The sequence below is a fragment of the Schistocerca gregaria genome, chromosome X (genome assembly GCF_023897955.1).
Source record: "Schistocerca gregaria isolate iqSchGreg1 chromosome X, iqSchGreg1.2, whole genome shotgun sequence".
Taxonomy (NCBI): domain Eukaryota; kingdom Metazoa; phylum Arthropoda; class Insecta; order Orthoptera; family Acrididae; genus Schistocerca; species Schistocerca gregaria.
This window is the reverse complement of record NC_064931.1, coordinates 706988149-707003537: the sequence shown is the minus strand read 5'-3', so window position 1 is coordinate 707003537 and position 15389 is coordinate 706988149. Positions and strand designations below refer to the sequence as shown.

The 15389-nt window shown below is 43.4% G+C and overlaps 1 protein-coding gene and 1 non-coding gene across 2 annotated transcripts in view; one reads left to right on the top strand and one right to left on the bottom strand.

Moving 5' to 3' along the window:
• LOC126298288 (contactin-4-like) overlaps positions 1–15389 on the top strand; it is a 2176233-nt gene that overhangs the window by 2107132 nt on the left and 53712 nt on the right. The window lies entirely within an intron of this gene.
• On the bottom strand, positions 4161–4233 carry Trnaa-cgc (transfer RNA alanine (anticodon CGC)). Its single transcript has one exon. It is a non-coding gene; the product is annotated as a tRNA-Ala (tRNA).

Genomic DNA, 15389 nt, shown 5'->3' with positions numbered 1-15389 from the left:
TCGAGTCCTCCCTCGGGCATGGGTGTGTGTGTGTGTTGTTCTTAGCATAAGTTAGTTTAAGTTAGCTTAAGTAGTGTGTAAGTCTAAGGTTTGGTTTGATCCCTTAGGAATTAAAAAAAGTCTGCCATACCCATTTATGTAAAGAGTAAAGAGAGTTCTTGTCCCACGAACGGGAGAAAGACAGATTCAAAAAAAAATTCTTATGGAACTTTCATGACCTTTCCCGATTTCGTGCAGGTCACAATTACATTTGTCAATTTGTGAATCAACTCTTCAACACTTTTTTTTGAACCGTCCGACCAAATTTTTCGGATGGTTCTTGCATATATGAGAAAACGAAACATTTTTCCTGACGCAGTTACAGTATCCTGTACTGGGAAAGTGTGACTAATGTTGTTGAAATCTCTCCCGCAGCTGCATATACTATTTAATGGTGTTCTGCACTATGGTTCGAATGGCTCTGAGCACTATGGGACTTAACTGCTGAGGTCATCAGTCCCCTAGAACGTAGAACTACTTAAACCTAACTAACCTAAGGACATCACACACATCCATGCCCGAGGCAGGATTCGAACCTGTGATCGTAGCGGTCGCGTGGTAGCACTGTAGCGCCTAGAATCGCTCGGCCACCCCAGCCGGCTTCTGCACTATGAAGCTGAAACAAAGAAGCACACACAGGGAGGGTTGTAACCCGTACCTCCAGCGCTGTAACCGTGAACTTTGGCCACTGCGTTACCCTCGTTTTGTCGAAATACAATCAACGTTATAGGTAGAGGAGGAACTAGAAGCCGTCGCATGAGAAGCTGCTAGCCGGGTTCTCACTATAGATCACTCTTCAATATAACTAAGACTCATTAAAATCAGTGACTGACAGGCCTGATGGTCCCCTTGTCAGATAGAAATCCTGAATATGTTCCTGAACGCAAATGAGCTTCGAAAGTTATTGCTATTCAGGTTAATGTGGATATTTATCTAAGCAAGTATGCAGTATAAATTGTATCCCTAACCTTAGATTACGTGAATTTACGTGACAAGGTGATGGTAGAAACGTTAAGGGCCACCCATAACATTACTCACAATGAGGTGAGAAATGTCGTAGGATAGCGACATGTACACATATGAGCCAAAACATGACTACATACTGAAAGTTTTCCGTCCAACCTCCTTGACTAGGGACGCCAGATGAAAGTTGATGTCGTCAAGCCCTGAATCAAAATTGCGCAACGGATAACTGGGAAGGGGAGCTTGAGAGCGCTACCTAGAGAGAGTGCCCCTTCTGTACGATACTAGGCAAGCGGCTGGAGGGCTCACGCACTGATGTGTGGGTCCCTGCATTCTATATCTTTTATTTTAAATGAATTCCTTTAACTTCACTTCTTTGTCATTTTTAAGGTATGTTAAAGATTGATGACAATTGATTACGTATTTATTTTAAATATTATCACTCAATTTTACAGCGATTGCAGCAATTGTTCCAGTTTACAGATATTACAATTTTACAACTTATAGCTCGGGTATGTTACATACCAATCTGCACGCACTTTTCTACGGGCAAGGCGGAATTGCGTTGGCCAAATGTATACCACCAAAGTCTCCCCATATTTTACATAGGACATCCACTACGTGAGGAGGATAACAGGCAAACTGGGGACCAGATACATTAACACAGGGGGTCAAATTTCCTAAATTAACGAGATCATTCATTTCCTTACACAATCCGAAGCTGGAAATAAAAGACTTAGTACAAATATTCAAATACCTCTCTTCCATGGGTGAACATTGAGACAGACGCACTGAGGGCACGTCTGCTCACTTACTCGCCTTCTGTAACACTCCTCGAATATGGCGGGCACCCGGCGGTCTTCCTGGGGCCCGATGGAGAGGGTGGTCGAACCACTTGGCCGTGACCAACCTCTCCACCCCAAATCTTGCGACACTGGAAAGTCTCTGACTTTTATCTGCCTGTGCTGTCTCTCTGATCCCCTACCCAGGAGTAAGGTTGGCACTACTATACTACCGAACTACTTTCCAACAAAGATTTGGCCACGCTTTACGGAAAGGTGTGAGGAGGATTAGGAAAGTTCATGTGCAGATTCACATTCACGTACAAGAAATGCATAATACACGACACATATAAATACGTATTACGAAGCCTGACACATTTCTTTCCACCCGTCCACATGGGTTCTGTTGCACCCGCGGCCAGCCGCGTCGTGTAATAAAATTGGCTGCGGAGCCGCCTCTGTTTCTATTTCCCGGTGCGAGCGAGCAGCGAAACCTGCTGCTTATAGAGCGGAAACTACTGTACCGTTTCAATACTTACTAGCTTGTTTGTCCGACTCTGGAACGAAATACATCACTGATCCTGCGTATCAGGGATCCGACAGTTTGTTGGTAGCTTTGTGGAGATAAGTGACATTAGATGTCTTCCCACAGGTCATGTATGTAATACGCGTAAGTAACGGCTCCCTGATTTGTGTACGTGGTGATAGCGGCCAACATCTATTCAGATGGGTTTCATAGGATTTACATCAGGCGAATGTGGTCGCCGAGAAATATGTGAGTTTATTATAATGCTCCTCAAACCACTGAAGCATGGTACTGGCTCCAAGACAAGGACAATTATACTGCTGAAAGAAGACATCGCCGTCAACGAAGATATCAAGCATGAAGAGATGCAGGTGAATCGCAGCTGTCAGCGTGTCTTCGATTGCTACCACAGGTCGCATGCAAGCGCAGGAGGATATCTCCCATAGCATAATACTGCTCCCACCAGCCGGCGTCCGTGGCGCGCTGCACGTTTCGAGCCGTCGTTCACCTCGATAACGGCGTTTGTAGAGACGGCCATCGATCTAGCGTAGCAAAAATGTGATTCGCCTGAACAGCCGACATGTTTCTATTGTTAATAGGTAGAACACCAGTGGTCCCGTACCTACTGCAATCGTAGCTGACGATATCGTTGTATCAACATGTGAACACGTAGAGGTTTTCTGCTGCGGAGCTCCATGTTCAACAGAGTACGATGAACGGTGTGCTCCGAAACACTTGTGCGTGCTCCAGAATTCTGCTCTTTCGGCAGAGATGCCACAGATCACCATCTATCCTACTTTACAGAGCAGACAAGCTTCTGAGCCCCACGTCCAACCATTTAGTTCCTGCTGGTAGTTTCACTGTCCATCTACCTCTTTCCGTAGATTCTCACGACAGTAGCACGTGAACATTCGACAAGCTTCGCCGCTTTCGAGATACACGTTCACAGGCACCGCGTGATAATAATCTGACCGTTGTCAAAGTCGCTTATCCCATTTGTAGTCCATATCTTCGCTACAATTACCCCCGTCTGTGTCTGCTCCGCCTACATACTTATGTTACCCCGTCGTAAGCCCGCGAACCCAACCAGGCGGCACCCAACGTCGCGGTGGGCGTAGCTCATAATGTTTTGGCTAATCAGCGGAAATATACAGATGGCAGTAGTATCACGTACACGACGTATAAAAGGACGGTGCATTGGTGACCTGTCATTTGTACGCGGGTGATTCACGTGAGAAAGTTTCCGACGTGATTATGGCCGCACAACGGGAATTAACCGACTTTGAGCGCGGAATGTAAGTTGGAGCTAGACGCACGGGACGTACAGTTTCTCAAATCGTTAGGGAACTCAATATTCTGAGATCCACAGTGCCAAGAATGTGCTGAGAATAGTAAATTTCAGGCCTTACCTCGCACCACGGACAACGCAGCGGCCGACAGTCTTCACTTAACGACCGAGAGCAGTAGCGTTCGCGTAGAGTTGTCAGTGGTAACAGACTACCAACACTGCGTGAAATAAATGCAGAATAGAATGTGGGACGTAGACGAACGTATGCGTTAGGACAGTGCAGCGGAATTTGGCTTTGCTATGGCAGCAGACGACCACGATATCGCCTGCAGAGCCTGTCCTAGGCTCGTGACCATACTGGTTGGACCCAAGACCATTGGGAGGAGGAGGAGGAGGAGGAAATTAGTGTCTAACGTCCCGTCGGCAACGAGGTAATTAGAGACGGAGCGCAAGCTCGGGTGAGGGAAGGATGGGGAAGGAAATCGGCCGTGCCCTTTCAAAGGAACCATCCCGGCATTTGGCTGAAGCGATTTAGGAAAATCACGGAAAACCTATATCAGGACGGCCGGAGACGGGATTGAACCGTCGTCCTCCCGAATGCGAGTCCGGTGTGCTAACCACTGCGCCACCTAGCTCGGTTAGACCATTGGGAAACAGCGCACTGGCCAGATGAGTCCCGATTTCATTTAGTAAGAGCTGATGATAGGGTTCGACTGTGGTGCAGATTCCACGAAGCCATGGACCCAGATAGTCAACGAGGCACTGTGCAAGCTGGTGTTGGCTTAATAATTGTATGGGCTGTGTTTACAGGGAATGGATTGGGTTTTCTAGTCGAACTGAACCGATCATTGCCTGTAAATGATTATGATCGGCTACTTAGAGACCATATACAGCCATCGGTGGACTTCATGTCCCCAAAGAATGATGGAATTTTTTTGGATGACAATGCGCCATGTCTGCGGGTCACTGTCGTTCGCGTTGGATATGAAGAACATTCTGGACGATTCGAGCGAATGATTTGGCCACCCAGATAGCCCGACGTGATACCCATCGAACATTTGTGGGACATAGTCGAGAGGTCAATTCGTGCAGAAAATCTTGCGTCGCTAACCCTTTCTCAATTATGAACGGCTATAGAGGCAGCATGGGTCAATATTTCTGCAAGGGACTTCCAACTACTTGAGTCCAACCCACGTCGAATTGCTGCACTACTCCGGGCAAAAGGAGGTCCGACACAATGTTAGGAGATATCCTATGCCTTTTAAACCTCAGTGTACATGAGGTAGCAAGGTGCTTGCTAAAATTAATTTTATATCGTACTAAAATACAGATTAATCTTTGTGGATGCTTTACTTTATTATTGCGAAAATTGTGAATAAAAATGTGATTATGAAACAAGGAAACAGTTCGGACCTTTGAAACTTGTATTTCTGAGTGCTTTTTCAGTAAAGCTTCGTTAATTCGCCCAGCAAGTGACTAGCGATAATTCAATGCTAACGCATGTCAAGTGAACTTAGTAAACAATGTTGAGTTCCCATTGACGAATTTTTAAGGATAAAATTTTGGATCGAATTCAGCATTTTAGAAATATGTGGTTACTGGATACATTAAACGACTTATTTGAATAAACAGATCACATTTTATATACTTCAAATATGTTATTTACGATATTTTATTGAAACTTCACTGTCCGCAGCTCGTGGTCGTGAGATAGCGTTCTCGCTTCCCACACCCGAATTCCCGGTTTCGATTCCCGCCGGGTCAGGGATTTTCTATGCCTCGTGATGACTGGGTGTTGTGTGCTGTCCTTAGATTAGTTAGCTTTAAGTAGTTCTAAGTTCTAGGGGACTGATGACCATAGCTGTTAAGTCCCAAAGTGCTCAGAGCCATTTGAACCATTTTTTCGAAACTTCACTGCGTAATTTTTCAAAACAACCCGTTCGTCCCTTACCATTGATCTTCATATGAGTCGTTATACTTGTGATGAATACTGTGCAGTGGCCAGCCACAGTGGCCGAGCGGTTCTAGGCCCTTCAGTCTGGAACCGCGCGACCGCTACGGTCGCTGGTTCGAATCCTGCCTCGAGCAAGGATGTGTGTGATATCCTTAGAGTAGTTAGGTTTAAGTAGTTCTAAGTTCTAAGGGACTGATGACCTCAGATGGTAAGTCCCATAGCGCTCAGAGCCATTTGAACCAACCACTGTATAGTGTTTGGTGACGTAGGGCGTCACAAGTGATGGCATAGTAAATTGTCACAGTACGCGTATAAGGACAGATGCAAATCATCAAGCAGTCGTGGAGCTGAGGCATCACCATCACTTCATTGTCAATGTATGGGCAGGAACTGCCGGTGATAGACTCATAGGTCCATAAATTTCACCAAATAGATAAAAGGTGGTGTGTATCACTAATTTTCGTGCGATGAATTACCAGTGCTGTTCGAGAACATTACCCTTGCAGAGAGATAACGATTGTGGTCCATGCACGATGGGTGCCAGCCTGTTTTCTGCGGTACCCCATGGCAATGTTTCATCGGTGATGGATTGTTCGAGGAGGTCCGTTTACGGGACACGAATCTGCTGAATTTCTGGCTATGGGGGCATTTAAAGACCTTGTGTATGCCCAACCCATCGAAAACGTGCAGACGTTAAAGGAGCATATGACAAATGCTTGTGACGTAATGCGAATGGAGGCGGGTGTATTCGAAAGAGAATGTGATTCACTGCAACGAAGGACCGAAGGTTGCGTGGTAATCACATGCGACACTGTCCGTACTGTCTACTTCTGAGTAACGGTCAGATGGGAGTGAGAGAACTGCCTGGCCAATAACGCAATAGTTATAGGCTTCCGGAAATATCATTTTAGGAACTTCAATTTTAGTTTTGACCTATACTATCTCTTGTATCACACTGTATCACGTCGAGCAAAACGGCAGATTAGCACAATTGTCCTGTGTCAGTTACGTATTTTTCATGAAGTCCCCTCATATTTCCCTTATTTTACTCTATAACTGGTACGCTGCTCAGCATAGTTAGCCTGTTTAGGTGCAAAGCTACTCAAGTAAACGTGTAGACAACAACACTCTAACTGCGGAAAAAGCTTCCAGTTCGGGAGTAAATTTCTCGGCCCGGATATTGGGACTAGGTTTGCTGCTAAGTGATTGGAGTGGGCGGCGCAGACTTCGGTCTGCGATCTGCGTTGATCGCATTCTGTCCTCCCTCGCGGATGGCTGGCTCCGTGAAAATCCCACAGCTGGTTGTGAGATTCTAGAGCCAGCAGCGCCCTGGCGATCTGACTGACAAAATGACAGTTTCTTGTCACTGAACACTTTCAACGTGCTATGCTGAGAGTCTGTTATCTCTCATTATGCGACACTATGACATTTTTTTTTAACTTTAGAACAGCTTGACACTATTGGATTAATAGAGAATCAATATATTAGCCACATTATTTGACAGCAGTCATCTTAAAACTCATTACCTCTTTTGATTCTAAGAAACATCATACGTATCTCGTAGAAGTTCCTTTAAAATAAATACTATATAAATATCACCCTGCCCCCCCCCCCCTCATCCAACTCTTCCCCAGTTTTCTGTATCCAATTACATTCACAGTATACGGGTTCTGACCAGGTATATTACAATCTTGGTTACGATTTACTATATCATGTTTACTCTCAGCAAATGATGCGTTACTAGTGGGACATTATCGTAAAATTTCCATACACCCATCTTTCAATGGATAGTGGGACAACAGCTGTTTTATTTATTTGTAGGAACAGTAACACAATTCCCTGCGTGTGTCAGTTTTATTTAATTGGAACCGGTTTCGGCGATACAGTCCACCATCTTCAGGCCCCTAGTTATATATCACACAATTCGTGAAGCCGGTTACACTGCACCAATTTAAATCATGTATGTGCCTATGAAAACATTAAAACTGTAAAAGACAACAGTTACAGAAACTGCTCCTCTGTAACGTATTTGTAATAGCTGCTAAAAACGAAATAGCCTACACAATAGGTGTATTATTCAGTAACACCATACATACATATAACTGAGAAGGTGTACATAGTTATTATTTGAACCCTACGCACCTACTGCTACTCCACCCAAGTGCGACGAAGTCCTGCTGTTCTTATTTATAGTTTAAACGATCGCTTGCAAGCCGATATGGGCAAGAGAACACCAGTATTCCCGTATAAACGCAAACGTAAAAGGCCACTTTCCGACATACCAAGATTCTTCATTACTTTTCAGTGTTTATGTTGTTATTCTTGTAGTTGATATCTTCAGTTGAAGACGTTTCATGCAACCCTGTACGTTAGTCTATCTTGTGCAAGTTAGCATTTCGGTATAACCGGAACGACCGACATTCATTTGAAACTGCTTCCAGTGGTGGAGCAATTCAAACAAGTCACCGCTTCCTTCCATAAGCAAATTGACGATTCGTTAATACCTTTGGATATGCATCTGTCCCGTCAACCGAACTCTTCTTTTAGTTAGTATCTGTCAGAAATTTCTTTTTTCCCTAATGCCATTCTGTAAGTCCTCATTAGTTATTCGATTTACATAGCTAATCCTTAGTAGCCTCCTACAGCGTCACAGTGCTGAAACTTCTGTTTACTGATACTGCCAACCTGCATTTATCTCTTTGCATGTCGTCTTTGTTTTGACCATCATCAGTTATTTTGCAGGCCAAATAGCAAAACTGAAACAGTACCTCCAGTGTGTCAATTCCTAATCTAACATCCAATGCATCGCTTGTTTTAATTCGACTACTTTCCATTAACCTTGTTTACTTTTATGATACTCAGTTTATATCTCCTTTTCGAGACAGTTTCCACTCTGTCAAATTGGTCTTGCAATTCCTGTCTCTGACTGAATTGCAATGCCACCGGTAAATCTCAAAATTTTAATCTACACTCCTGGAAATGGAAAAAAGAACACATTGACACCGGTGTGTCAGACCCACCATACTTGCTCCGGACACTGCGAGAGGGCTGTACAAGCAACGATCACACGCACGGCACAGCGGACACACCAGGAACCGCGGTGTTGGCCGACGAATGGCGCTAGCTGCGCAGCATTTGTGCACCGCCGCCGTCAGTGTCAGCCAGTTTGCCGTGGCATACGGAGCTCCATCGCAGTCTTTAACACTGGTAGCAAGCCGCGACAGCGTGGACGTGAACCGTATGTGCAGTTGACGGACTTTGAGCGAGGGCGTATAGTGGGCATGCGGGAGGCCGGGTGGACGTACCGCCGAATTGCTCAACACGTGGGGCGTGAGGTCTCCACAGTACATCGATGTTGTCGAAAGTGGTCGGCGGAAGGTGCACGTGCCCGTCGACCTGGGACCGGACCGCAGCGACGCACGGATGCACGCCAAGACCGTAGGATCCTACGCAGTGCCGTAGGGGACCGCACCGCCACTTCCCAGCAAATTAGGGACACTGTTCCTCCTGGGGTATCGGCGAGGACCATTCGCAACCGTCTCCATGAAGCTGGGCTACGGTCCCGCACATCGTTAGGCCGTCTTCCACTCACGCCCCAACATCGTGCAGGCTTCCAAAAGCAGACTGTTGAAACTCAGTAATGAATGTGGAAAGCACATGCGCCACCGGTTCCATCATGGGCCACTTTAAGTTGGCAGCATCAAGGCAGAACTTATACCTGGCAGGCTAAATGTTGTGTTGATGTTTTGATCACTACATCAGTTTGTGCGTTTAGAATGTCGTTTATTTAAGTTTTAACGAAAATGTGAAACTCAATAAACGATACAGTCAAGCTATATTACATGGAAAAATACTCCTTTACTCTGCCAACAATGTTGCCACGGGAGCCAGTTTGAAGATATGTGTATCGTAGCGCCGCGTTTCTTAGTATTTTCGTCATACATATGTTGAAGTACGCATATTATTTCTGAAAATAGGGCGAGTAATTTTACAACATGACTCGGTACAAGAGATACTCGTTTAGCCTCAACGGTTGACATCGCCGCCAAACCTTTGGCGTCCATATCCCACCGAGCGGAGTTAGAGGCAAGAACGAGTTTGGTGAAATGCCAAACGTATTCAGTTGATCACGTCGTCACAATTCTTCTGCTGCACTGCAACAATATGAGTACCCCATTGTTCTAAATTTTTAATATCTTCTTCTCGAAACACCAGGGGACATATAAGAATTAATAGGCATGTGGTTAACAGTCTCAAGAATCTATTGTGCGATAGCATCGAGAAATTAAGTTATTTTCTGTTCTTCTTTGAATCATTTATAACTGTCTTACATACATTTTTTTCTGTCATTAATAGTTCTATTTACGATTTTTGGGGTTGTGGCTGATTGTATAAATGATTTTTAGTTGTCACGTCAATGAACAGCTAGGTTGAATCATATTTTAATCACAGTAACGAATTTTTCTGGCCACCTAATTACGCGAGTACAGTAAAGCTTTATATTTTATTATTAATGGCTTCAATCATAGAATGAAATAATTTCATGGGGGTATTGCAAACAACAGCCAATAACACATTGTGATCTGAGTTTACGTAATAGCATGCTAAAGCTGATTAATGTATTAATGATTCACTAAATTCTAACGAATATTCGGATAATAGATGAGCTAAATGGCAACAGAAATTACGAAGAATTATTCGTGAGCTGCACGTCAAGGTTCCCTTGTGACCATTATCATCGTCATTAGCAACAACCATTTCATGTCCAGTTTCATCATCGCATTTCGGTATTCAGCCATGTGCATCCATTTTCATGTGCATATTTCTAATAATAAGCATACATCTTGTATTAGATTGCAGTCTATGGTTTTCCTAATACCTGTAAATCCAGAAAAGAATTGTTCATCTGCCTGAACACATGACGTCAACTCCTATCCAACCCCGTTTCATTTTCTTGAGCCGCCATAAATACAAAAAAATAAATCTTGGACTCGTATGGTTTCAATGTTAGTTTGAAGAAGTTTGTCTTAGACGTATTCTTTACTTTTTAATTATTCCTAGTGACATGCGGCGCTTTTATCAGACTTGCACTGTTCATTGAATTTTATCTGCACTTATATCAACCAATCAGCAAAACGAAAGAAATTCTACGCTTTATCAGTCTGAGAGTTTGAGAATCTCAAAACTCGCTGTAGAACTGCTCAGTAGAGTTTCGGTGCAATCGCTGCGCTGCGCTATAGATCTCCGACAACTACATTACTGCGAGGGACCCTCAGGTTTTTCACACTTTATTACTATCACGTTAAGGTGAAGTAAGTTCAACAAGCGATACATCGCCACTTTGTTGTCGTTAGTCGGTAGTGCGGTGAGGAACAGGGTCTGCTTAATCCCACGTTCATCTGGACGATCAGGGGCTGAGAGCTTGGTCATTCGTACCTTCATGCCATGTGTCGTGAAGTTTTTGACCAACAGCGTATCCATACCCTTGGCTTCAGTGATTACTCAGTGGTGTCTTCTCCGGATATATACAATCATTACTGCTTCACGAGTCCGCAACGCCACCAAGCGGATATGGGCAGTTGTCAGAATCTTCTGGCTCACTAGTGTGCATAACATCTGTCATTACTAAGTGTTTGTCTTTCCATCCATTGTTAGTATTTGTGTTCTTGGTTCATCTCTTGAGCTACACAAACTTCCTGTACTTGTAAAATTTTCTCTTTGTTGCTAGTTTCGGCACTATTTGTCATTTTAAATAATAAAATATCGTATCTGCTAAATGTGTGTTTTTTTCTACATCCACATCTACATAATTACTCTGAAATTCACAGTTAAAGGTCTTTATGGGTTCATCGAAGAATCTTCGTATTCTTTTAGTTTTCAAATTTGTTTCTTATCCAGTTTTCATTATATCTTGTCACATCCAGTCGGAAGACATATCCAAATTGTTGTCGTTAATTCAACACACACTATCGTGCTGTTTTTCATACTGCGATATGGAACGATTACGTTTCCGAGTATATCCACACGTCCGAGATCCCTTAAGAACTTACTAAATCAGTCTGCGTACTCCCCACTGCGTAGAGTGGAAAGCTGATTTGCAGAACTTGGCTCCAATTTCCCAGTAGCGGGCGTGTGTAGTTTGTCATCACCGGAGATTCTCTGACGGCGTAGATAACTCAATGTAAAACAACTTCATTTGGGAATGTTTAACATGGATTCAAATGGTTCAAATGGCTCTGAGCACTATGGGATTTAACAGCTGTGGCCATCAATCCCCTAGACTTAGAACTACTTATACCTAACTTAACCTAAGGACATCACACACGTCGATGCCCGAAGCAGGATTCGAACCTGCGACCGTAGCAGTAGTGCGGTTCCGGACTGAAGCGCCTAGAACCGCTCGGCCACAGCGGCCGGCGTTTAAGATGGAAAACGTCCTTAGTGATACCTTCACCAAGTGCTCGGAATAATAAAAGAAAAATCGAAAACATATTGTGAAGCAGATTATCTAAGAAAAATAAACCATAGCACAAAGGCCCTTACTTCTAAATGGCTTTTGAACGACATCTGATTGTTTCTGCATGTCACTGCTGTTGGTCGCGTATTGATTTGTTATACAACTGACTGACGGACGATGTCCACATTGCATTCCTCTATGTCTCTGTTTGCTCTACACGACATGTGATGACCGGGGAACGTGTTACATTGAGGGACTTTGCATGTCGAGTTATTGGTAGCGATTACAGGGCTGCAACCGCTAACTGTTTCGCATTTACAGAGCAGTATTTTAGCATAAATCTGTACATATTTTGACTTGTTTTTCATAAGTTGACTGACTGTACAAAAATGTGATATTATTGCCAATAATTTTGCTCTACTTGTAAACACGGTACAGAATCGATTGAATCAAGAATTTCCTGTGCTGAAAGAGCGAAAATTTGGGTAAAGAGATAGCCGAGCATTAGCGGAAAAACACGGGAGCACTGTATCTCTGCCAGTCTCGTAAGTTGTTGTCCGACTCCGTCATGCCACCATGTAACTGTGTAGTTTGTACCTTGTATGATAATAGAGATCATAACACAGAGCGTTGGCCGTGGACCTTTAGTGAACCTCGTGAGATTACGTTGCACATCTACTGTAAGCCTTAACAAATTAATGCAATGTACTTCCGCTCTTTACTAAATTGTGATAAATCCATTTGGAGTAGATTGTAAAACCATGAATCACAATCTGTTCCTGATATGACTAACCAAATATTTAACCGAACTTCGCACAAGCACTGTATTGCATATTTACAGCCTAGGCGGCGAAAACTGGCTGAAATGGTGTTAAAGTCGTTGTGGGATGTGATGTGAATTATCATGCGTAGTATATAATTGCTGGTATACTTGCAAACAAACGTTGTTATTGTATTATCAAGAAAAAATTACTTCGAATTTAGTTGTTTTTGTAAGATATAACCGTGGGAATATAATGAAGGACGTTATTTCTTTATTTTATTTATTTATTTATTTAACCTGGCAAGATTAGGGCCATCAGGCCCTCTCTTACATCTAACCAGGCATTCTACTTATTTTACATTAATATGTTTTAGCAGACATGTTAAACTACATCTAGTACAAGTAAAAGTGAAATAAACAATTACAAAGGCACACTTGGAAAAATACATACGTATAGAGTTTATATTCGTAGATGATAAGTACTGTTATAATTAAACATTATGACAGAGACAGATTTTAGATAGGAGTGCTAGCAGCAGGGAGTATGAGGGAGACTGATGGTGAAGGGAGGAGAAGAATAGAGACATGATGAAACATAATTAAGGAAATATAAAGGAAAAGAAGATTGCGTGGATAATAGAGATAGATGAAGAGGAAGAAGAGAAAGGAGCAAGATGGGAGACACCAGCTTTGTTATTTGACAGAGGAGAGGATTGGCCTTGTACATTACTTTTATGGAAAACATTATGAGGATAATAGCAGGAAATGCTTCAACTTCTTCTTAAAAGCAGCAGTGGATTGAATTTTGCGCAAGGTAAGGGGCAGTTTGTTCCAGAGGTGGAAAGCGGCAACTGAGAAGGAGTTTGCAAAAGTTTTTGTTTTGTGAGTGGGCACAGTTAGGATCCCAAATAAGAGTGACCTCGTCTTACGATTATGATGGCATGAAAGGTATTTAATCTCTGAAGCAAGGTACTGGGGTGCTTGGGCGACGACGAGTCGGTGAAGTAGACACAGAGCGTGGTAGTCACGCAATTTGTCCGACCACATTATGCCATGTGCCTACAACAAATGCTCCATCATATATCTTTTCCTCTGCAACTTCTGCGAACAGAAAATATGAGCCACCCGGTATTTTAAAGTCTATGCCAGCACTTCTATAAAATTATCATCACTCACCTTCAAGCAATATACTCTGAACATGTTTGACTACAATTGTGGCGTTTTCAGTGGGCGCTCATTTATTTTGTAAGTCATACCTGATGGGTCCCCCCACCATGAAGGCAGGAGTAACACAGCTACATCTCTCAAAACACTGGAAGAATGCGACCTATCCCCAGGTCTATTCCATACTCGCCGGCGATTGTCACAGTGGGTAGTACACAACCGCGATTCATTGCTGAAAGTGTGATGCATTCCACGCTTCCTTGTTACGTCACCACTCCAGACAGTTCGTGTTGTGGTGTTATCGGTAACCTATGTGCGGGACGGTAATTCCATTGTCCTCTTGCTGCTAGTCTCCTGCCAATGGTAAGATGTGGCACAGAATGTTGCACCAAGTCGATTACTTGTACTGGGGCGCCGGGTGCAGATGTGGAGGAATTGCCATGTGTTCGGTGCGCAATGCACCGCTCCTCGCTTGTGGTGATCAGGTGTGGTCTGCCCTGACGATTCCATGCGGTCCAACATCGGGCAACTGTGGCATCCTAATGCCCCACAAAGCTTGATGTTGCATGATTCGACCAGCCGGCCAAATGGCGACCCGCAGGGAGTCCCCTACGAAACTCTGCCAGCTGCTGACAACGCTGCCTCAACGTGTACGCGCCATCTCCGTGTCCTTCAACATCTGACGCTGTTCACGGCCCTTATAACCCCTACCAGACCTGGTAACAGCACAAAACACGAATAACGCTAAGGCCCTCTGGTGGCCGTTCTACGTGTCACAGATATTACCAACTCTATCATTTACATTTCCTCCAATGGCATGTATGTGTGCGAAGTTACATTGACATTCGAATATGTAGCCTAGGTGCTTCAATTTTTTTTCTCGGACAGTGTACAGTATTTAAGTAATATATTACAGCGTATTTCGAAAAGATTCATACGATTTCACAAGGCTACACCTCCTGCAACAATGAAAATAGAAACTGCGGGTGATACGCCCGCTAAACCCGCTGGGCAGAGCAGGTAATAGCATTGTGGAAAGGGCCAAAGGTTGAGGTCAGTTTCTCCTTCTAATTGTCATTTATTGTAATTTAACAATCTTTACAACCAAAGAGGCGCATAGCCGGACCTTTACTAAATGCAACTCTTTGACGACTGAAGGCCTCCAAACAAGAAATCTTAACAAATCAACAAGATAAAAATCCAATTAAGGTAGCAATAAAATAATTTTAAAAAAACAGCCAACATATGCAAGGGCCACAATTAAATTTCAAAATTTTAGAATTTACTACCATAGACTTTTAAAGGCAGAAGGCCGCAATATTTATGCTTGAAAGGTAAATTTAAGAATTAATTAGCAAAATTTTTAAGAAAATAAAAAAACAACCATAAGCTTTGAATTTAAAGTAGCTGACAACAGATAATAAAACACCGGTGGCACTCAGAAGCCTCCAGG